The following is a 24244-nucleotide window of genomic DNA, read 5'->3' as shown; positions in this document are numbered from 1 at the left end:
TTATTTACAGAAGGAAACCTTTATTTGTTAGACTTCTTTAGTCTAGCAATAAAAGAAGATAAAAAACAAGTCCACAAAATAAAATTTCTCTGACACTGCGTGTTCCTATTTACTCTTCAGGAAATCCAGTCTTCCTCAATTTCCTCCTACCTAATTTTGAGAGGTTCCTGGAAGTGTCGATGCTCCAAGAAGTTAGTTGTCACCATGACTACAGCATGATTTTTAGCATTTTGTCTTTCTTTTTTTTGCTCTCTGAATATGCCAGTTATTGCTATCGCTAAAGTGTCAACTATGCCATCAGTACCTACCAGAAAGACAACTCCATTGGCGACCACCACAGATTTAAACATCTGCCCTGGGGCCTGACCTTGGTGCTAAGGTCTATACCAATTATTACTGACTGCTAATGTTGAGGACCTCATTGACTAGACCAGGAATGCTGCCAAATATGCCATCCTGTCTCCATCCATTAGCATAAATGTCATCTCTGATCCATGCTCTCAAATTTTTAAGATCTCACATTATGGAAAAACATCTATTTCCCTTCTCTGTCTGTTTATTCCTCATCCTCTCTGTCTCTGTATTTTTCACTGTCTTTTTTTTAAACAAAATTTATTTTGTTTTAGATAATACTTCAATATTTAAAAAGCTAAAAATTTAAAATTCAAAATACGTTGACTAGGTTTTTCTATATACTGTATTTATATAATGATTCTGATTTTACCTTTCCAAGAGCAGTTGCCCAGGATGAAGGAAAGGCAGCCTGTAATAATCTCTGAGGCTTGTACTGTCTTCTCAGGCCAGGTGTCCCATAGCAGAGCAAAGAATTAAAGTGAAGAAGTAAGTGTCCCCTCTTCTCCTTTCTCGTTTGCTTCCTTTTGTTTTAGGGAATGTATAATTATAAATATATAACAAATGCATAATTTACATAATTTATAATTATAAATATAACAAATGCAAAATCAGAATTGGATATAAAAAGCTAGATGACTATCCCAATTCAGAACTGTGTTTCATTAGAGGAGCCCTAGCATAGACAGCTCATGAATTGCCTCTCATCTACAGAGACACTGTGACAGAAGTCAAAGTCACATGTAAAAGTCATTTGCAATCTCTGAGTAAAGGCACAGCTAGCATCAACTGGGTAAAATGAGGGCATTTGACCAGATGGTCTGTCACATGGCATCTAGTAGGGAAAGGCTAGCTTCTAAGCACAGTTCCTCCAGACTGGAAGGACTTGCCCTCTCTCTAAGGAAGATTCTGGAAGGAAAGTCTATTGTACTGTGGCACCAAATTTCTGATATAAAAAAAGAACTATATTGAGAGTAAAGTAGATCAACAAAGTGAAAATTTTTGTCATACTTGTGGGATAAATTAATACTCAATAGTTTAAAGTTTATGTATGCTATAAAACTATGGCAAACTATAGTCTTAAATAAACCAAAGACAGTCTCATGGTGTTATTAAATTTGAGTAAGCCCAGTGAATTACTAAATTCTGAGAGCCTATAATCTGCCCATCCATTATATAGTTTTCCCCAGGTCACCTGGACAAGGGGATTTCTTATTTTATGGATGCTCTGAAACACCTTTAAAAAAGACACTGAGAAATTATGACTCAAGGATTTTAAGGCAAAGCCTTATTTTTACAGAATATAAAACTGTAAAAGTGTTTCTCCCACTTCTAATAGTTCATTAAGAGAAGCCACTACTAAATCGTGTTCCTACAGCATTTTTGGAGAGCAGGGACATAATTTGCTCAGTCCTTTACCAACACCATATAGGAGTGATGAGCTTCAGGTCTTGGACTCTAGAGATTGGGATGATCTGTAACCTGATACCAGGATGATTATCCTTTTCTGCCTTAGTTATTTGGGGTGTTGCTATAACCTGTTCTCTCTCTTTTAAAGACAACACTTTTCAAATTCTGTCTTATTGTTCAGCTCTATTGATGCTATATCCATTTCCACAACTAAAGAGTCAGAGGTAACAGAATCATCCTTCCGTGATTCTGTTTGGGTCTTGCAGAATATTAAGAACAACTTTTTTACAACTCTTGTATTGGTACTGCCCTGTTTCCAATGGCCTCTTTGTACAGCCCAATAAAACCAAAGTGACTTGACTTGCCAACAACTTTGCTTTGGAGTTCCAGAATTTCGCAAATATCTTGGCCTCAGGAATACCGGACAATGTGGTAAATATTTCATTGGAAAGTACATACTCTTCAATGTGCTACAGACATTCTGTGAGTGTGTTGTTAATTTTATTGGACAGTTCAAGCAAGTGTACTTTCTTTTCTTCATTTTTTCCATTCTTTTCCATAATGAAATAAACATTTGCTTTATTTTTCCTTTTTTGTTTTAAATTCCACAGGAGGCCGTTTATAGATTTTCCCCTTAGATTTCTACAAGTCTTCCAGTTGTTTCCTTCGATCTTCTGCTGTGATATTCTTAATATTTGGATTAGTTTGTGTCCCATTTGGGACTCTACTTCCATTTATGGTTGTGTTACCAGCTTGCTTTTGGGAGCTGTCTTCAACATGGAGTCCAAAGTTCATGCTTTTTGTTGATAGTTGTTACTGCATTTGTTCCCATTGGTTCCATTTGTTGTTGTGTTAGGGGTGCTTGAAATGACTGAATTAAAACTGCCAACCATCAAATTAGGCCTTTGGCTTATGGCTTTTGATTCTTGAAGTGCATATGATGTCCAAGATGTAAAACAAGATTGAGTGGATTTCTGATCTTGCTGTGTTTGGATGTCTGTTATAGCTTTTCAGAAACACACAGGGGTTCGTTTTACATTCTGCTTAGTAAGAGTGTATGACTATAATTTAGTTTCATTTGGTTTTTCATATTTATCTTTATTAACCTTTATATCCTTTATGTCCTTGACCACTGATTTCTTTGATGCTTAAGGTCTACTAAGGGTCTGAACATATTGAGAAGGAATTGCTTTTGGGAATTTTTCTCCCAGTCTTGAAAGATTTGTTCCTCTAGAGAGTTGCTGTGACCACTAGTGGAATCCTAATTTGTGTTTCTCCAATAAATTGTTTATTAGCTCTGTCTTTCAGAACAGCTCTATTCTCCAGGGCCTGTTTATGAGCCAAACTGCTCTTGGTTTGATGATAAGAGTTAGTATTCAGCTTACCTATTGTCCACAATTTAGGATTTGGCTTCCTTTCAGAGTCTGGTAAGATTTGGGTAAGTTCTCTTTGTTCATATAGTTTGGAAAGCTATCCAAGGATTCATTTTCAACATAGTTTTTGTCCACAAAGTCTGCACATTTAGCATTTCCTTGATCTGCTACCTGCTTCTTTTCAGTTTTCAATTTCTATATTTTAAGTAACCCCATGGTTTTTCTAGACAGTTTTCCAGTAGTGGATGATCTATCTTCATGCTGTTGTTAACTATTGCTAGAAGGCTTACAGTTTGATTTAAAAGAAAAAAGTATATCCTGAAGGCAGCCTTTTGCCCAAAAGCTTTGGTGGCTCCAACATTGGCCTCTGGGATCCTGTGATATAGGCAGGTCCAGGCTAGAGTTTAAAAATGATGGGTCCTATAGCTTTAATAGGCAAAGCAACATGATTGGTAACATCCTTTTTGGGTATAACAGTAGATTTAGGAATTGGAAGATTCAGGGACACCAGGATGACTCAGTTGGTTAGGTGTCCAACTCCTGATTTTGGCTTGGGTCATGATCTCATGGTTCTGGGCTCAAGCTCTGCATTGGGGGGTCCACTTTCAGTGGGGATTCTGCTTGGGATTCTCTCTCTCCCTCTTCTTCTGCTTCTCCTCCCCTCTGTGGTCTCTCTCTCTTTCTAAAAAAGTAAATCTCTTTTTTAATAAAAAGGTGGAGGATTCAGGCAACTACTCTTGGTTTTAGATAAGGCTTGATTTTTTGGTACTTAAGTTTTCCCTTGGCTGCTAGGTCTCCTGGAGCTTCCTCTGCCACTCTTTTTCCTTGCCATGACTCCTCTGTGACAATTTTTCTTCCTATATTTTTAGTTGTCTTGTTTTTGTGTCTTAGGACACAGAGAAATGCAAGTGGAAAGTCAAAAGGGATATTTACCCCTTGGAAATTATCTTAGGGGAAGAAATATAAAAAAAAGTTAGTAAGTAGATAATCATTACCTATTAAGTGAATGAAGTGAGTAATGTGATAGAAAATAATAGGTATGGTGGACTGCTTTACATATGTTAGGGAAGCCTTTTTTGGGGATTATTTAACTTGAAACATAAAGAATAAGAAAAGTTAACCACGCAGAGCATTGAATATTCCATTTAAGGCAAGAGCAAATTTATATTCTTTAGGCAAGACAGAGCTAAGTATATTAAAGAACTGAAATGAAGCTAATTCATCATTTAATTTATATAACTTTTAATAACTTTTTTTCTTAGTATTCACTTATACATGTACATAGACCCTACTGTTTTCTAAAATGTTTTAAATATGCCTATATTAAAATGAATACAGTTTAGGCTCAATTGAAGTCCTTTCTATAGGTCAAAATATGTGGGAGTTAAAAAGGCCAAGAAATCCCCAAAGCTGTGAAAACCTAAAAAATTAAAAACAAAACAAAACAGATTAGGCTTTTTAAATGAAACTATAAGAAATGAGGTTTCTGGTCCAGCAGGTAAGAAACTTGGAAGTTGTCACTTCATGCTAACAAGTAGGAAGCTGAACTACTAATAATTTTTCTTAGACCTGAAAGAGAGAAGTGATGCCACAGAGCAAGCCAATACCCCTCAAGCTGGAGAAACCAACAGACAAATATAAAGAATCTTAGTTCACTAGTCACTAGAGTAGGAACTCATGAGCAGAAATCATCACAGGGAAGCAAATCCTGCACTATAAATAATGAATTGCTGAAGGCTCTGGGTGAATAAGTCTGAGAGGTAAAAACTTCAGGGGGCTCAGAGTCCTAGGAGGGGCCCCATGCTTTTGTGAGTTTTACGACCTGGAGCTCTACCAGTTTATTACAATAAGTATCAGAGAAAAATCTCTTCCTGCTTACTGCAGGGGGAGAGGAAAAGGAACCATTTTGAAATACACCAAAGCATTCTATTCTAATATATGCCCTAGGAGAAACTATTTAAGCAAAGCCTAAGCTTCTGTGTTTTATCAGAGCCTAAATAACCTGAGAGGAAGTGTGCTTGGCTCACTTAGTCAGAAGAGTGTGTTCCTCTTATCTCAGGGTCATGAGTTTGAGCCCCACATTGGGTGTAGAGATTACTTAAATATTTTTAAAAATGACCTGATGAAAGAGAAATACCCAGCTCTGGTCCTTTCTAGCCATCCTATACCACCAAACGGGTAAAAAGAAAAAAAATGGGGAAACACTTGTGAAGATTGCAGTCCAGAGGCTCATACCTTACCATCACATTACTAAAGGCCTATTTACAGTTGTTTCATCATTTCAATTCAACCAAATATTTTTGGATTGGAGGCTTCAACACACCCCTATCAGAAATGGATAGATCAGGGAGAAAATAAGTAAGGACATAACTGAATTCAATATCATCATGAATCAACTGGATATAATGTATACCTCCATTGTACAATGTACTGATCCAACATCAGTAGAATACACATTCTTCTCAAGTTTCTCATGAAGCAATTTCTAAGATAGAACACATTCTGTGTATGTGCTGCCGAAGCGAGAATGAAGATAGAACACATTCTGGGCCATAAAACACGTCTTAATAAATTTAAAATTATAGGAATTATGCAATGTCTACTCTCATATCCCAAGGGAATTAAACTAGAAACGAGTAACAAAAAGACAGCTGGAAAATCCCCAAATATGTGGAGATTAAACAACATACTTTTAAATAGCATATGGCTCAAAGAAGAAATCTCAAGAAAAATTAAAATATTTTGAACTAAATAAAAATTGAAACATACTTTATTAAAATTTGTGGGATGTAGCAAAAGTAGTACTTATAAGGAAAATTGCAGCATTGAATGAATATATCAGGAAAGAAACAAGATGTAAAATCAATTATCTGAGCTTTCACTTTATGAAAGAAGAATAATTTAAATCCCAAGTAAAACAAAACAAAAGCAATAATAAAAACTGGAGCAGAAATCAATGAAATTGAAACAGCAGGTGAAGGGGTAAATATACTATGTACTTCCAGAGAATGGAATATTACTCAGTGCTAAAAAGAACTATGCTACTAAGCCAGGAAGCAACCTTAAATGTATATTACTAAGTGAAAAAGACCAATCTGAAAAGGCTACAAACTGCATGATTCTATTTGACATTCTAGTCCAGGCTAAAACTATGAGACAGTAAAAAGATCAGCAGTTGTCTTGGGTTAGTTGGGGAGATAGGGGTGAACGAGTAGAGCACAGAATATTTTTAGGGCAGCAAAACTATTCCATATGATACTTTATTAGTGGAAGCATGCCCTTTACATTTGTATAAACCATAGAATGTAAACACTAAGGGTGAACCCTAATGTAAACTATGGACTTGGGGTGATAATGTTCAAATGTAGGCACATCAATTGTAACAAATGTACCAAACTGACAATATTGATGATGGAGGAGGCAGTGTGTGTGTAGGCCTGGAGGCATATGAGAAATATTTGTACCTTTGCTCAATTTTGCTGTGAACCTAAAAGCTCTAAAAAAAATCTAATGAATTAAAGAACAAATAGAACTGTAAGTACTTATGTTTATTAGGCATCAAACTAATTTAAGTAATCAAGATCAATGTATGACAACAAATCTGAAACACATTATGTTAATGAAAGAAATAGTCATACAAGACCACCTGCTGTATGATTCCATTTATATGAACTGTTTAGAATAGGGTGGTCGATGAAGATAGAAAGTCTATTAGTCATACTCAGGGGCTGGAGACAGGAGAGTAATGAGACATGGCTGTTAATGGATTTTTTTTCATAATTAAAATCTTCTAAAACCAGATACCAATAATAATTGCATAGTTATTTGAATACACTTAAAAAAAACACTGAAATGTACATTTTTAAAGAGACAAATTTTTATGGTACAAATGTAAATTATATCCCAATAAAGCTGTTATTTTAAAAGTTAGTAAAATATAAATATCTTCAAATATTAGAATGTTGTTTTATAAGTGGATAAAATCAAATAGTATAGACTTACAAATTTTTCAGATAAAAACAATGGAATTTTCAAAAGGAACTCAAAAGAAGTCAGACTGTTTTTAGAGGGACTAAAGAGTAAAGAAGAATGTATGAAACAAATTATGATGTTTATTGTATAGATAAGTCACCAAAGCTAATAAGTAAGAGCCAGGACTTTTGCCAAGGTAACAAGGAGAGTAGGTGCCCATGCTGGTACCTGAATTCAGGCCAGTTTTAGCCAATCTCAAAAATATATTTTTCCTCTTGAAGTTGTCCTAAAATTCTTGCATCTTAGCAAATAAATTTCTTTCTCATATTAAATCATATTTCTAGGACACAAATAAAGAATCTATAAGGTGTTAAAAATTCATACTTTTAAAATATTTACACTTCTAAGTTTTTTCCTTCAGGGCAAAAGAAAGTAAAAATGCATATTAAATACTCCAGATAGGTAAAATTTCAAAAACATCCAGAAAATGACTAATAAAAATGCTTTGTAAACAAACAGAATTCTAATCATTGTGACCACAGATTTGAAACTGCTCCTAAGAAACATTTGTTTGTATACATGGCATGAAAGCTGTTTCATTTATTTTGGGTACTGAATTCTGAAACATCTTTTTTGTTGGTATCTGTTTAGTATGAAAAATATCTTTTGGCATGAAAATAGGCCATTCATCAGTCCTGTCACAATTAAATGAAGGCAAGTCAATCTCCCTGGATAAAAATCCCAACTTAACAAAAAAGATGCTACATCAATTGTTATTAAAATATATATTTAATTAATTTATCAATTCTAAATGGCCCTCTAGTCCATGTTCTGTGTCAAGTACTTTAGTAAGTTTTAAGACTGTGATATAGACCAACAGAAGATATCTTTAAAGGTCTTCCTGGTTTAGTTGAAGAAACAAGCATGAAAATAAAAAAAATTTGAAATACAACAATTTTAAAGTTGATGCAAGCATACGGTATAGAGAAGGGACACACAAATATATTGAGTGGATAGATGAATGGTGGTGTCGAAATAAAATTTATCAATTAAACAGCTAAGAATTTCTTTTTTCAAAATAAAAAATTTGTGAAGGCTATTGAAACTGCAACTGTTCCAGTTTCAAGTAAAAAGTAATCCCCAATACATGAAAAGGGGCTCACCACTACTTATTATCAGGAAAATGCAAATCAGAACCACAGTGAGTAATCACCTCACTCCTATTAAATGACTACCATTAAAAAGACAAGAAGTGACAAGTGTTGACAAGGATGTGCAAGAGAGGGAACATTTGTGCTGTGCTGTTGGTGGGAATGTAAACTGATGCAGCCAGTATGGAAAACGGTGTGGAGGTTCCTCAAAAAAATTAAAAGTAGAACTATTCTATGACCTAGCAATTCCACTTCTGGATATTTACCCAAAGGAAATGAAAACACCATGTCAAAGAGATATCTGCACTCCCCATGTTCATAGCAGGACTATTTACCATAGTAAATAGCCAAGTTAGAGAAACAACTTAAGTGTCCACTGATAAATGGACATGTAAAGAAAAAATATGAAATATTTAGAAATATAATAGAAATAGAAATACAAGAATATCATAAAAATAGAAGGAAATCTTCCATTACTAGCATGAATGGATCTTGAGGGCATTATACTAAGTAAAATAAGTGAGACAGAGAAAGACTAATCCTCTGATCTCTTTAGGAAACTAAAAACAAAACAAAACTCATAGATACAGAGAATAGATTGGTGGTTGCCAGGAGTTAGGGTTAGGGGATGGGCAAAATATGGATAGGTGGTCAAAAGGTACAAACTTCCAGTTATAAATGAGTCCTGTGAATGTATTGTAGAGTGTGGTGACTAAAAGAAAAAAATCAGCCACCCTAACTTCCATGCTTAGAGAAAAAGAAATGAGTGTAGTTTTAGACAAATTAGACACAAAATTATACATAAATTTAACGAATCACATTATCCCCCAACTAGATCATGTACCATATACAAAACAGAACATTTAAGAGTATGAGATTCATTTAAGTGTTTGTAATGCAAAGTATCATAATTTTTCTGATATTATAGTACTTTTCAATTAATATACTGATTAATACCTTTGAGGACATTAGTATCTGGAACATTCTATTATAAGACAAATAAAAGGATGAATAGGGGCACCTGGGCAGCTCAGTCGGTTAAATCCACCCCTTGATTTCAGCTCAAGTCATGATCTCAAGCTCATGGGATCTTGCCCAAAGTCGGGTTCCACATTGGGCATACAGCCTGCTTAAGATTCTCTCTCTCCCTCTCCTTCTGCCCATCCCTACACTCTGCACATGTTCATTCTCTCTCTCTAAAAAAAGAAAAAAAAGAAGGAAAGAAAGAAAGAAGAAAAAAGAAGAGAAAGAAACCAACTATACTAATTTGTAATCTGACTAGGGAAAATCTTTTGTAATAAAAATATGATTAAATGCTTTGGAAGCAAATTTATGTAATTCATAGAAAAATCAGTTCAAAAGAAAATACACAATGTACATAACTTATTCAGATAGACTTTAAATAGTATCTTTAGATAAGATACTTCTGTGTTTTATGTTAGTATTACAGATAAAAAACATAATATTCTGAGGATAATTTTGATAATAGGGGCTAAAAAGTTAAATTTGTAATAGATGTTCTTTAAGTTCAAAAATGAAAGAACACATTACATCAATTAATAATTTTATTTTTTATAGCTCTTCTTTATTTTCCTAAACACTACACAGAATGAGGCTAAGTCATTATTTACAAATCAAAATTTCTGACGGTAACCCATAAAACAAAATGTATTGTTCATTAGTCATAGAATTCACTCATAAATATTGCCTATCTAACATAATAAGTCTTAAATTTTTAAATAGCAATAAATATGAGGGAACGAAATTCTGACAAAATTGTACATATAGTAAAAACTACTTTGATTCATGTCAGCACTTTTTACGTAATTCAAAGAATATGAGAAAAACTCTTGTGTTGGTAGCCCACAGAAAACCTGGCCTAAAAATGTTTAATTCAGTTATAATTTGCCAAGACCATCTCCCAAACAGTGTGTGCCAGGATTTCTAAGCCCTAGTCATTATGGAAAAGCTTGCCAAATTATTTATTTCTCTACCTTGTGCACATCAAATATAATTCCATAAAAAATACATAAATTAGGGAAGCATTAAGTGCATTTTTTTCCCACTTATATGTCGCCATTTCCCTCTCTCCATTTAAACCTAAATATATTTATCTTAGGGAAGTGGTTCAAGACAGGTATCCCCAAAATATACTGCTTTAGCATAATGATTATTTTGAGATTAAAGCAATCAAGACCCAGTAGATTCAGGAAAAGCTCTTTGCCATCCCTCAATTGCCTAAAAGGATTTAGATAGAGGACCTGCTCTGGGAAGAGAGCTAGCACCATAGATAGATAGCTACCTTAGGATATAAATTAGATATAGCAGGCAGGGAGGAACCAAGCAAGGCCAGTTTGATCCAAGTCCTCTCTGTCTCATGGTTTCTGAGTAGCCCAGCAAACATTTGCGTACTAAACATTTACACTTTTTCATTCTTGCTGAGGATTGCATTCCTTTGTTTTGAAGACCCAGATCCCTACCTCCTTCTGCTTAGTTTAGAATGACATATATATCTCGTTTTGCCTGGCTTTGGAATTTCCATTACTATGTACATTCCTATATGCTATTAAATTTTATTTTCTCCTGTTAATCTGTCTTATGTCAACTTGGGTCTTAGTCCAGCTAGAAGCACCGTGAAGGGGACAGGAATTTTCCCTCCTTGACATTATATAAATAGACCAAATAGACTATATTTTCTTATATTTAGAATAGACTAAATATTCTTATTTCTATGAGCTTTCTAAGTTTTGAGTTTCATATGAGTCATTTCATTATTCCAAATGCTTTACTACAATTACAAAAGTCTGCAAAGCACTGTAGAATAATAATGGCTTAATTTCTGAATATTATTAAAATGCTGTAATGCTTTAACATTTACCATAATATTTTGGGCAGTATGTTTGACAATATTTATTGCATTCAAATTTTATACACTCATACTATTTTTATTTTTGAAATTTAGAAATTTTATCAAATTTGACAAACTCCATTAGTAATCATGTTTTATTTCTTAAATTTGTTAATACTTGATTATGTTAGCATATTTTCTTTTTTTAAGCATATTTTCTTATATCAAAAGATTCTTGTCTTCTTGCTACAAACTCCACTTAGTTACAGAGTACTTTTTCCCCCTTAGCTAAATTGCTGGATTCTTCTTTTTTTCTAATTGTTAATTTAGATTTTTGCATTAGAATCTAGCTGAAGGCTTGTGGTATTTTTCTCGATTTTAAATTTATCAATTACTCGTTAACTTAAATTATGCTTAGCTTTTTTTTTCTTTCCCAACCTGCTTAAAGCTCAGTGAGTCTCATCAATCTGATAATTTAATTCTTTATTCAACTCATTAAGAGATTTCTTTTTATATTTGTTATTATCTCTTAAGCTCTATCATATTTTATTAAGGAATTCCAATCTTTTTTGTTATTTTTATTGTATCTACTCTCTAAATGGCGTGTTGCTTGAAGTTTTTTTTTTTTCCCTACCATAACTTGTGTAGCTTTATATCTTCACTCTGTCCTTTGAGACATTTCTTCTGCTAGATTTTCTAAATCTGTGAGTGGGTTCACACTATCTTTCAGTTTACTTACTAAAGTATTTACTTGGGAAGTCCTGTTAGCTTAGCTCCAGAAAGCATTTGTGATTGGGATTCACTTGAGTTTTCCTAAAGGTTTTTGTTAATTGTTCAAGTGGCTTTCTGTGTCTTGCAGCAACTCTATTTTGTTGGCATGAAATGTGTTTGTGCTGACTGGATCTTCCTTTCTCTGGCGGTTAGAATCTCTTAGATGATTTGTTATTTTCTCTATCAGCCTTTAGATCTGTTGGTAGGAGTAAACAAGTGGGGGCAGCTTGGTTAGTTTTTACAACCCTGAGCTAGTGGTACAGGGGTAGAAAGGCTGCCAGTCCCCTGCTGAGTAGCAGGATGAAGCCTTTGCTGTTCCCAAGTCTCCAGGCATATTCCCAATTTCAAGAGAAGACATAGTCCAGTTCTTTCTTTATTTCTAAGGTGACACATATTGGATAAACTTTCCCCGATGTCAAATTTTCCTCTAGGAATCTCTGTGTGCCAGGTTTTTGCCGAGAATGTGGGGATTCTATCTTAGCCCAAGGAAGAAAGAATCCTCATTCATTTTTTCTGTCAAGATCTCCTTCAAGCCTAACGCTTCTCCTGTTCCAATCAATGGAATGATTTCAACAGCACACTGACTTGGAAAAGAAAGTAGGCAGGAGTTTGGAGAAAAGGTATAGAGAGTCCCATGTATTAGCTTGGCAGGTCTGCCATTTAAGAGGTACCACAAATGGGGTTGCTTAAACAACAGGAATGTATTGTTTCACAGGTATGGAGGCTAGGAGTCCAAAATTAAGGTTTTAGCAGTTGTTTCTCTCTGAAGGCTATGAAAGAAAGACCTGTTCCAGGCCCCTCTCCTTAACTGGTAGATGGACATTTTCCTTCTGTGCCTCTTTCATCTTCTTTCTATGAATATCTATCTCTATGTCCAAATTGCTCTTTTGATAAGGATACTAGTCATACTGCATTAGGACCCCTCCTAATGATTTGTCTTAACTTGATCATCTCTATAAAGATTCTATCTCCAAATAAGGTCACACTTTGAGGTACAGAAGATTCGAACTCCAAACATACCTCCATTCAGGGGATATGATTCAACTCACAACAGCCATATTTAGGTTGTTTATCCATGATACTTTATTGAATATATTAACTAAGCCTAAATTGGTCCTGATCCCACATATCATAAATGTAGGCAAATTGCAACATAGAATCTGGAGGGAGCTAGAATAATAAAAAGATTCTCATCCAGAGGACCTGAAGGGATCATGAAAACCAAGAAAGCACTAAAATAAGCAACCCTAGAATTTCACATGTACATCTCACACGTTACCAGATGAAAATGAAGGAGAATTTTTTAAATCTCAAAAGTAATATTGGTACTACAAAAGTTTTTAATTTTATCTATAGACCACTCTTTGAGTTATTTCTTTGCATTTTTCACCTGAGTGAAAGGTAAGGCATAAAATATAGCCTTTCCAATACATTTGAAAAAAAGAAAAGAAAAAGAACTACCTGGTTTAAAAGTCGTCATCATTTAAGTGTCAAGTGGGAGCTCTCTGGTAAAACAACTCAGTCTGCATTTCATTTAAGTTTAGTGAAAAGTGGAGGGAAGAAAATTGAAGAGAAAAGAAAAGATTTAGTTTGCAAATTCAAAAGTAAAAATTAATAAATCACATTAAATGTCATTTTTTGTTAAATAGGATAAACAGTCTATACCTAACTAAATGGACTCTTTAAATATCTTTAAATACATGACTGAAAAGAATTTTTGGAGGGTTTTGTAACTTAAAAGGGGAGAAAAGGCAATTTTCTATTGCAATCAAATGCACACCAATTGGGCTGACAGCCATTATATTAATAGGTCTTATATCATGTATATCTTCATTAGCTTTACATAAGTTCTATGTTGATCCCACATTCCCGGAACAATTGGTATTATTGATTAAACTTAACTTCATCAATCTGTTGGCTCTAAAATTTTGACTCATAATTTAATTTGAAATCCTTACCTACAAAGTGTCATATCTTAAATTGCATAAGTGACCTATTTCTTTTTTCTTTTTTAATTCCTGTTCATGAAATCTTTCCATGTTTGTTTTCTATTGGGTTGTCAGTCTTTATTCTTCTTGATTTTTAAAGAAATACTCTGCTAACCAATGCTTCAACTATTATATTATTATATTACAAGGAAATATTCTGCTTATAAATACTTTATTATAATAATATATTAATTATATTATTATTAAATTTATCAAGTATTAAATTAAAAAAAATTTGGCTTTTGTGTTCACCTATATTATGTTTGTTTTCTTTTTTTTCTTCTTTTATGTTTGTTTTCTACTCTATTTTTGCTTACATTTATTTCTTCTTTCTACATTTATGAGCATCCAGTTGTTTATTCCAAGATCCAAAGAGGTATCACATACTAATTTTCGCCTTTATTTTATGATCATTTAAGGCTACACATTTCTAATTAATCACCTTTTCATCTACTTTTAATATCTATTTTTATTATCTTTATTTGCCATATATATTGATATATACTTACACATTTGTTGCACCAACAAGTTTCTTTTAAAAAAAAAAAAAGATTTATTTATTTATTTTAGAGAGAGAGAGAGAGAGCACAGGGTGGAGGCAGAAGTAGAGGGAGAGAGAAAATCTAAGCAGATGCCGCACTGAGCACAGAGCCCTACACAGAGCTCAATCCCATGACTCTGAAATCAAGACCTGAGCCAAAACCAAGTTGGATGCTTAACAGACTGAGCCACCCAGGTGCCCTCCTCCACCACAAGTTTCGTAATGCAGTAATTTTAGTTTGTAATTTTCAGTCATAAATGCATTCTAAGAAATTATAGTACTTATTTAAATTAGTTAAAATTTATAGCACACACTATTATGTTCAATTTTTACAGATGTTCAACACAGTCCTAAACAGAATAATTATGATAAAACTTGAGGATGTAGCATTGTACATTCGTTAGATAAAATTTGTTAGCTATGTTTGTATGTTCATATAACACACATATAATATATATAAAACATAACACCAAATATATTTTTTTCAAGATTCATATCCTGATTTTTTATAAGCTTTATATGACAGCTATTGAATAGTATATTAACATGCCTTTTTTATGCATTACATGTTTTTTTTAAAAGATTTTATTTATTTATTCATGAGAAACAGAGAGAGAGAGGCAGAGACACAGGCAGAGGGAGAAGCAGGCTCCATGCAGGGAGCCTGACGTGGGACTCAATCCCGGGTCTCCAGGATCACGCCCTGGGCTGAAGGCAACGTTAAACCACTGAGCCACCCGGGCTGCTCTGCATTGCATGTTTTAAAGCTATGTTATTAAGTGCATACATATTTAGAAGCCTCATATATTTCTGGTTAAACTTTTTTCATTATATAAAAATTCTTTTTTTGTGCAAATATGCAATTTTCTCCAATTTTGTTTAATATTAGTGTGGCTACACTGGCTTTTATTTATTTATTTATTGGTTAACAGTAACTGATGTACTTCCCCCACCTTTTACTTTTTTATCTTTCCAGATATCCTTTAGTTTACTTCTGATTCTTACAAACTGCATATAGCTGTTAGTCCTTATTTTCATTTTTAAAAATAATCTACCTTTTCTCTGTAGAGGATTTTGAGAACTTGTCTTTGACTTTAGTATTAGGTAGTTGTATTTTTTTAAATTTATTTTTTATTGGTATTCAATTTACCAACATACAGAATAACCCCCAGTGCCCGTCACCCATTCACTCCCACCCCCTGCCGTCCTCCCCTTCTACCACCCCTAGTTCGTTTCCCAGAGTTAGCAGTCTTTACGTTCTGTCTCCCTTTCTGATATTTCCCACACATTTCTTCTCCTTAGGTATTGTATTGACAAAAGTTTTCTCATTGGCCAAACTCGATTCAGCTTCCCCTGTCCTTTACTCCAAGTAGGCCTGACTGTTGGACTTTTGAGTTTATCTCTGCTTTGCCCAATTTTAACAAGAATTCTGCTAACTCCTTTTAATCAGAACCCCACAACCTCAATAACTGGTGACTGATCATGTTCCTTATCCTCCACCAAGTCCCAGGTTGGGTGGCTAGTCTACAGCAAAAATCCTCTTAGGTCAGTTTAGCCAGAACCCCCACACACACCCCCTTGCCCCTGTTTTACCTTAGTAACTTCTGTTGACTGACCTGCACCCTGCTCCTTGGTTATTAATTTCTACTTGCCCAGGCGATATTGGAGTTGAGCTTAATATCTCTCCCCCACTACAAAACTCCATCTCAGTGGACATGTTTGTGTGCTAATCATCCCCCGTCTCCTTGAATAAAGCCTTTCTCACCATGGGTTGTCATTGAATGCCTTGAGTCTAGTTGTAGTTGTCTGTCCACTTGCCTTCCTGGTACACTTTGCACTCCTAAAACGTAAGAACCATGCCTTTAATCATTTTGATAAAAATCTCAGTTATTATTTCTTCATATTTTCCTTATCCCCATTTAATTTATACTTCTTTTGAGGGGAGCAGGAGAAATACAAATCCAATGTTTGCTGGAAATTGTGAATCTCTTTTCCATGTTCTTAAAACTGTTTTGAATACCTTTCACTCTGTTGGCTCACATTATATAATTTTTCAGAGCTATCTTCCAACCCACTGATTCTCTTTCAGCATATTTAATCTGCTGCTTCAACTACTCAATACATTTTAATTTTAGCTTTTATAATTTTTTTTTAAATTCTATTTATTTGTTCATGAGAGACACAGAGAGAGAGAGGCAGAGACACAGACAGAGGGAGAAGCAGGCTCTATGCAGGGAGCCCGATATGGAACTCCATCCTAGGACTCCAGGATAACACCCTGAGCCGAAGGCAGACGCTCAACCACTGAGTCACTCAGGCGTCCTGAGCTTTTATAATTTTTATTCTAGCTACTCCTTTGGTTATTTTTCAGATCCACCTGGCCAGTTTGTCGTGCTAGCCATATTTTTATTCTTTTCACATAATCAGCACACTTTATATTCTCTAGTCTACAGTCTTTGCTCAACATCTATAGTCTTTGCTCTTCTATGTCTTTTTTAAGTGCTTTGCTGACTAACTCATGGTAGCCTGTCTACTCATGCATTTTGTTTTTTTGATATTGACCATATGTTCTTTGGAACTTTATCTATGGGAATTCTTTCAAACTTGATCTTAAAATATATTCCTCCAGTGAGTATCTATAGTTGTTTCTGCCACATTTCTAAAACTTTACAATCACAGCACCAGTTAAATACATATTTGTAACTTGGCATTTATGTGCCCTTAGGTGGTGTTAATTCTAGCTCAAAGACTTTGTTTTGGCAAATAATCTTCAGTGAGATTTTTCTGCCTCCATTAAGAGTTAAAGCTGAGACAGACAAGTTTCTTCTCAGAATCCTTTGGAATATGGATAGTTTTCCCATCCTGGGCCCCTTCTCTGCACAAGAGCACACAGTGTGGACACTTCCCAGGTAAGGGACGCAGACAAGGACAGATGTGACCGCGAGACTGCATGTGGGAGCCTGAATCCCCTTGGCCAGAGGGCAGCAGGGCATCTAGCCAGGACCGCCAGCCCCTAAACGATGGTTCATTCTTGTTCTCTGCACAGAACCCAGTTCTCCAGATGTTGATAAGCTGTTTACAAAGTGGTATTTGTAACGAACTGATTTTTGCAATAAAATAAGTACTGGGGGAAAAAAGATTATAAAGTCTTGGGATTTTTGGTTTAAAAGTCATAAGTTTTTTAGGCCTTTGTTTGAGCAATAGTTCTTGTCTCCAAGTCAGGGAATATCTGGTAAAAACTGAAACTGTAGTCCAAGAGAGATCACCTGGTTATGGTTGGAATTCGTGCAGCATTAGTCCTTCCTTGCTTTTTTAGCTTCTTGCTTTTTCATTGGTTTAGGCTGATTTCTGTGCAATCTCAGCTAAGCATTTAGGCTTTTTAAGCAAATATTTTCCCAGTACTTTAGGTATTTATGAAATTATATACACACAAAATATATACATAGATATCTATTCTGTCAAAAATACCTGTAATAAATTGTTTAGGAAATCTTAAAGAAATTTGGAAGAAAGTTGGGAGCAATAGTATTACTATAAAATGCATATAAATTTTCATAAATTAGAAATTAATAGTTAAAATCATACAGTATTTATTAGCTATATAAATTGATGGATTATAATTGTTTCTATAGAGGTAAATTATTAATTATAGCATATCATTACATATTATGATAACATTTTATGCAGTCTAATTGTTACTTAGTTAATATTTCACAATAGGTAAGTTCTTAATGTTCTTGACAAAGCTCTTGGAGATTAATATATCTATCATTAATTTATTATCCTAAAAGTAGTAAAGTTGTAATATTTAACCTTCAAATATCAAGTGGTTAGCTATTGTCTAATAATTAAAGTTCAGTAGTAGTTCACATCTGTGTCTGATCTTTTAGTTAATGAAATAAATAATAATTATCTTAGAAATAAGTGGGTATGTAAATGGATTGCTAAACTTCTCAGGGTGTATTTTTTTTTTTTCCTAGCCTGGAAATTTAACAATATATGTCAGTATTCATCATTCTCAAATTAAGTCAGACTTTTGAAGAAAATTCTTTTTTTTTTTTTTTGAAGAAAATTCTTTATTGAATTTCTTATAAAGTGGTATTATTACCCATTTTGAGAAATAAGGTATTGCTATAATCTCCAATCTGTAGTTCACTGCCACAAGCAATTCAGTGTATGATGACATGTATATGACACTGAGAAAGAAAATTATGCTCATAAGCCACCTCAGATCAAAAATGAAAAGGATGCCAGTTAAAGTTGTGGTGTTTTATGTTTTATTTGTTTGAAAGTTTATATATTTCAATATAAAAGAGCCTGTGATGGAAAAATCTACACAATGAGAAAATCTCTTCAGGAACATAAATATGAGATGGGAGTTTTATTGATTGGTTCATTAATGAGTGGATGGAGGTATCTCTTGACATTATAACCATGTTTACATATTATTAATCATCCAGAATATATACGACAATTTTTAACTTTGTGCATTATTTAACCCAGTATCTATGACCCTCTCTGCTACATGTCAAGCTTCTTTTTCACAACTTTCCTTCAGTCACTCCCCTTTTTTATACATCAATAATGTAAATTGTGATATTAGAAAAGCTGCTTAAAAGTTTTGGACCTCAATTTCTTTACCATTAAAACATGGATCAGATTATGTACACCTTAGGGTCTTAAAAGCAGAAATTAAGATAATAAGCAAAGTATCCAATACAGTCATTAACTACGCAAATATAATAATAATATTCACCCCACTTTTTCCTGCTTCTGTGTCTTTGAAGATTTTTGCCCTCCTCTTACAAAGATTTTTTTAATATAATTTCCACAAAAATTCTAAAAATGAACTGTGAACTGATTTCAAAGTTTTATTAAATATCCCCTACTTTTTGAAAATTTTCTATTGTTCTCAGCTTTCCATTTTAAAGTGCTTCAATTGAATTTCCATAGCATTTCTCTTTGCATCCTTCAATACTTACATTCTATGAGAGACAATGAATATTCACATATATCTTACATATTATACAGATTTCAGTTTCTCTGGGACAAGATGTGTTTTCATTCCCATGTATATCTCAGAAAATACCTAAGATGATGCATATTATAAACTCTATATTTGTTGGTAAATAGATTGTTTAAAAGAAGTAATTTGGAGGTACTTTTACAAGTTGTGCCTACTTAATACCAAGTATTCAGGGAAAGAATGAAATATTCAGTGAACTAACTACTTCAAATATCCCACTATTTAAAGTCATCTAGAGAATTATGGCAAATTACCACTACAATTTCGAGAAGATGACAGTCTGGGGAACTCCTGGGTGGCTCAGCAGTTGAGTGTCTGCCTTCGGTTCAGGGTGTGATCCCAGAGTCCCAGAATTGAGTCCCACATCCGGCTCCCTGTGAGGAACCTGCTTCTCCCTCTGCCTGTGTCTCTGCCTCTCTCTCTCTCTCTCCATGTCTCTCATGAATAAATACATAAAATCTTAAAAAAAAAAAAGATGACGGTCAGAGTGCTAAAATAGTAAAAATGACAATACTGGATAATACTAATCTTACTTATAAAGAAGGCACTCTCAGAGTGAACTGAGGGTACACATATAAACTTGAAGGTTGTTTAGATGGCAAAGGAATATATTTGGCTGGAAAGAACATTATAATGTTGATATCTTAAATAATTTTGAAGAAAGAATTGGTTAGAAGAGATTAATAAGAATGGATTCTAGAAAAGGGAGAACCAAGAGCAGAGAATGTTTATGCATTCATTCATTTATTCAGCAGTTATATTCTGGTCACCTACTATGTGCCAGGCACTGTGCTAGCAGGAATAAAAGAGAGAGAGAGAGAGAGAGAGAGAGAGAAAGACTGTTAATTAAAGCTGAAAAAAAGACTAGACATAAGAAGTCCAAGAGGAAGGGTGTCTGGAGTAGAGAAATCATGAGATAAAAACGGCTTATGTTACTCGTGCATAGTGAGGAAAAGGGAGAATAGTAAAAAATGAAGTTGAAGAGCTTGCTGATAGAAAATCATTCAGAGTGTTTTCATCTGTGAAGAGTATTATGGATTTTAACCTATTGCAACAGAAAGGCATTAAAGGGTTTTACGAATAGAAGTAGCATCTTCTGATTTACTAAAATAAACAATCAAAAGAAAACAAACAAAAGCCCCTTAATATTCACATGGGAGGATTAATTAAGGGGAATAACAGAGCAAGCAGGAGAAACAATTTGGAGGGTGTTATTGAAACTTTTGTGAGAAATGTTGTATTCTGTACAAGAAATTGGAGATAAATTATTAGATATTTTTACCACTATTCTAAAAAAAAAAAAGCACCTGATCAGCTAACATATCATTATTATTGTAGCTTGTTTAGTAGTAGGTAGATAGATCCCTATACAAAAGATAAATTCACTAGATTCACATACTTGGTGACATTGTCTACTTCTGCAATAAGATTAATTCTCCTCTCTGATTTGTATTGAACAAGCAAATTTCTGATTGACTACTAAATTAAATCTTTCTTTCAACTTTCCCAAAGTGTTATATATACTCATATTCAAAAATATAAATTCTAATTATTCTAAAAATAACATTATTTTTTGTAACTTTTTAAACTGGCATTTTGACTTATACATAAGCTTTTGATGTGATGATTAAAATGACCAAATACTACTGAATCTGATCAACTTTTAGTAAACTATTTCTAACCCCATATGACATTGACTTCAAAAAGTAAATAAGTCTTTCACTAAATTGCAAATCATTTTATCAATATATACAAAATATTATATGTTTTAGAACATAGATATTAACAACTAAGATAGAAAAAAAGCTTTATCACTAGATTGAAATTGATTTATTTATCTATAGGCTAGTCAATATGCATTTGGCTTGAGACAATAGTAGAAATATTAAAAATAGAGCAGGGGAAGTAGACAAAATGCTAAACATTGAGCCAGTGACACCAAATTCAGGCTTGATATTTTCAACTTGCTGAATGTGAGTTTGTAACCATCAGTTAACCACTTCAGGCTACAATTACTTCCTTTGTAAAAGGAAAGTATTAAATCTGATAAAGATTAATATTCCATTCAGCTCTGAAATCTAATGTCTTATATAATATAAAATATAATCCATTAGTTCAATAAAGAAATAATAAAGGCAATGAGGAGAAAAGCAGAGATTTGACCAAATCAGAATTCAGCTTAATTCTATATAAATGGGCTAGTCAGTTAGTCATCAGCCATGGAATGGTCCTTTTTCTAAAAACACATTCATTCACCTACCCATCCAATCAGGACTATCATTCCCAAAAGGATGAAATATATGAGAATAGCTGTCACAAATATGTAGATGGATGAACTTTGTTTTGATACTATAGAAATGAAAGGCAAATAACATAAAAATTCAGACAAGAAGCCCCGGAAAATTAATCATTAAATATTGATTAAAGGAAACAAGGCACTAAAACCTACTCTTTGATTAATTTCTAATTTTTTAATCAAAATTAACCTAGTACCCACTGTATTGTAACAATTACACAATAAATTTTTTTAAAGATTTTATTTTTTCATGAGAGACACAGAGAGAGAAAGGCAAAGACATAGGCTGAGAGAGAAGCAGGCTGCATGCAGGGAGTCCAATGTGGGACTTGATCCTAGGACTCCAGGATCATGCCCTGGGCTGAAGGCAGACGCTTAACCTCTGAGCCACCCAGGTGTCCCCAATTACAGAAATCTAATGCAAAAAATAGAGATGCCAGAGTGGCTCAGCAGTTTGCAACCTGCCTTCAGCCCAGGGCATGATCCTGGAGACCCAGGATCGAGGCCTGCGTCGGGTTCCCTGCATGGAGCCTGCTTCTCTCTATATCTCTCATTAATAAACAAATAAAATCTTAATATATATATATATATGTATTGAATTTCTAATATGATTATTAATTCATTCACAATTATTGAGTATCTATTATATGTTGGGTTTTATGCTAAATAATGGCCATTATCCTCACTGCAGTGGAAAAGTCAAATAAATAAATAAGAAGGATAATAACTTTTCATAAATAAATTGAAGGAAATAATAATGGTGCTATGAAAAGCCAGTAATATGGAGATTCTATATTACCAACCTCTTTTATGACAAAAAACTGATTGATTGGCTAGATATATTAATTTGATAAAGTATAATATTTCTTTGCTTTCATGTTAATAATGAGATGAAATAGCTAAAATTATTCTGTCTTTTAAGCTGTCACGTAACCTAACTCTCTAGATTAATGGAAACAGAATTTTAAATATAGTGGATTAATTTTCTCAGTTACCTAAACATCCATTTGGTTGTTTCCTTTGGGCCAGAGAATGAATCTCAAAGGTAATTTAACTCAATTCCCTTAATAAATATATTTTTAAAGATATATTAAATAAAGATATTTTTAAAAGTAGATTACTTTTCCAAAGATACCCAATTAAGTAGTGGTGAAGCAGGCAAGGAGTCCAGGCCTTCTTGAAATACAGTAAGTGTTGTTTCATTTATTATGTGTGGTTTCTAAAAGAATTATTGCCATTCAAAGAATGACCAACTAAAAAGCATTTGTTCATAGCTTTCAGAAGGTTCATTGAAAAATTGAGTTGATTAAAATTGTATGAACTTTCTCTGGGTGCAAATATTTGTGGGTAGAACTAGTGATATTTCTTGGAGACTTCCGGAAGTTTGTAATTTAAATCAGAAAATTAAGGTGCAAAAATAGACAGATATAGTAATAAATATAAAAGTAAATAAAAAATCTTTATTCTCACTGAATGCAAATAAGCTTGTCTACTAAAAAATAAAAATAGATATTTTTCACCGTGTCCTCATTCGAGAGGGTGAGATGGTAATGACTTATGCCTTTCTAGTTAAATAAAGAATTACAGGATAGTCAATATGTCAATTGGTGCTGGAATTTAATTAACAAGAAAATGTTTGTGTGAAAGACTGAGAAGATATTCTTGGCATATAGTTTAGTCACTGAAAAAGTTTAGTGATTAAAGTAGGGCTTTCCGAATAAATATCTATGGGAGTTTTAGGGAGAAGCTAAATTCAAGTAGTGAAGGTTCTAATCTTGGTTGATAGTAAATAAAAACCACTTTAAAGATCTAATAGCATAGGTTCTAATCTTTCTAAATTCCGTTTTGAGATACATGAATAAGCATGCACACAACATACACACACTTTTCCTTTCTGATCTTCAAATTTCCATGTAAATGGTTGGGGGTGGGTGCTGGGAGATAAGAGAGGCTGAGAGAGGGGAGGGAGAATAGGGATGGTAGAAGATGTATCATAAGACCTATGTGTACTCCTCACTTGAACTTACTCTTAAGACATGGAAAACGTGTAAGGGGGAAAAATGGTGGGTAGCATTGCATCTCAAGTAGCCATTTCTTCAGATTTCCCACCTTCATCTTTTTAGAACCCTTATTACAACTGAAGCTCAAGTCACTCTAGTCAACAATGCTTCCTAGCCAGAAGGAAGCTGACCAGGGTTATGAGAATTCTAGAGCAGCTGCTTCTCCTGTTCCGTTGGTATTCATGCACCAAATTTTCTGCTCTTCCCTGGCCCTTTCTAAGGGTCTGGGTTTACTGTTCACTCCTGCATCTCGATAGAAGGTCAAAGACATAGGGTCACATCCCTTCCTAAATTGTCCCTTTTCCCGGAAGGGAACAGTAAAGGGTCTCCCCAGCGCGGTTCTGCTACCCGATTCACAAAAACCTCTGACTCTCCCAAAGCTGACTCCTGAGTCTTTCTTCCCCCAACTCCCTCCAGTCACAGTTAAGGCTCTGCACCAGTTATTCACCGCTTTTTT

General features: G+C 34.0%; 1 pseudogene; it reads right to left on the bottom strand.

The window, feature by feature from the left end:
- Positions 1-1645: 1645 nt before the first annotated feature.
- Positions 1646-12234, bottom strand: LOC140616586 (cytoskeleton-associated protein 2-like pseudogene; annotated as a pseudogene).
- Positions 12235-24244: the final 12010 nt, after the last annotated feature.

This window comes from Canis lupus, chromosome 24, assembly GCF_048164855.1.
Source record: "Canis lupus baileyi chromosome 24, mCanLup2.hap1, whole genome shotgun sequence".
Classification (NCBI taxonomy): domain Eukaryota; kingdom Metazoa; phylum Chordata; class Mammalia; order Carnivora; family Canidae; genus Canis; species Canis lupus.
The sequence above is the reverse complement of the archived record's forward strand: the minus strand, read 5'-3'. Positions and strand labels throughout refer to the sequence as shown.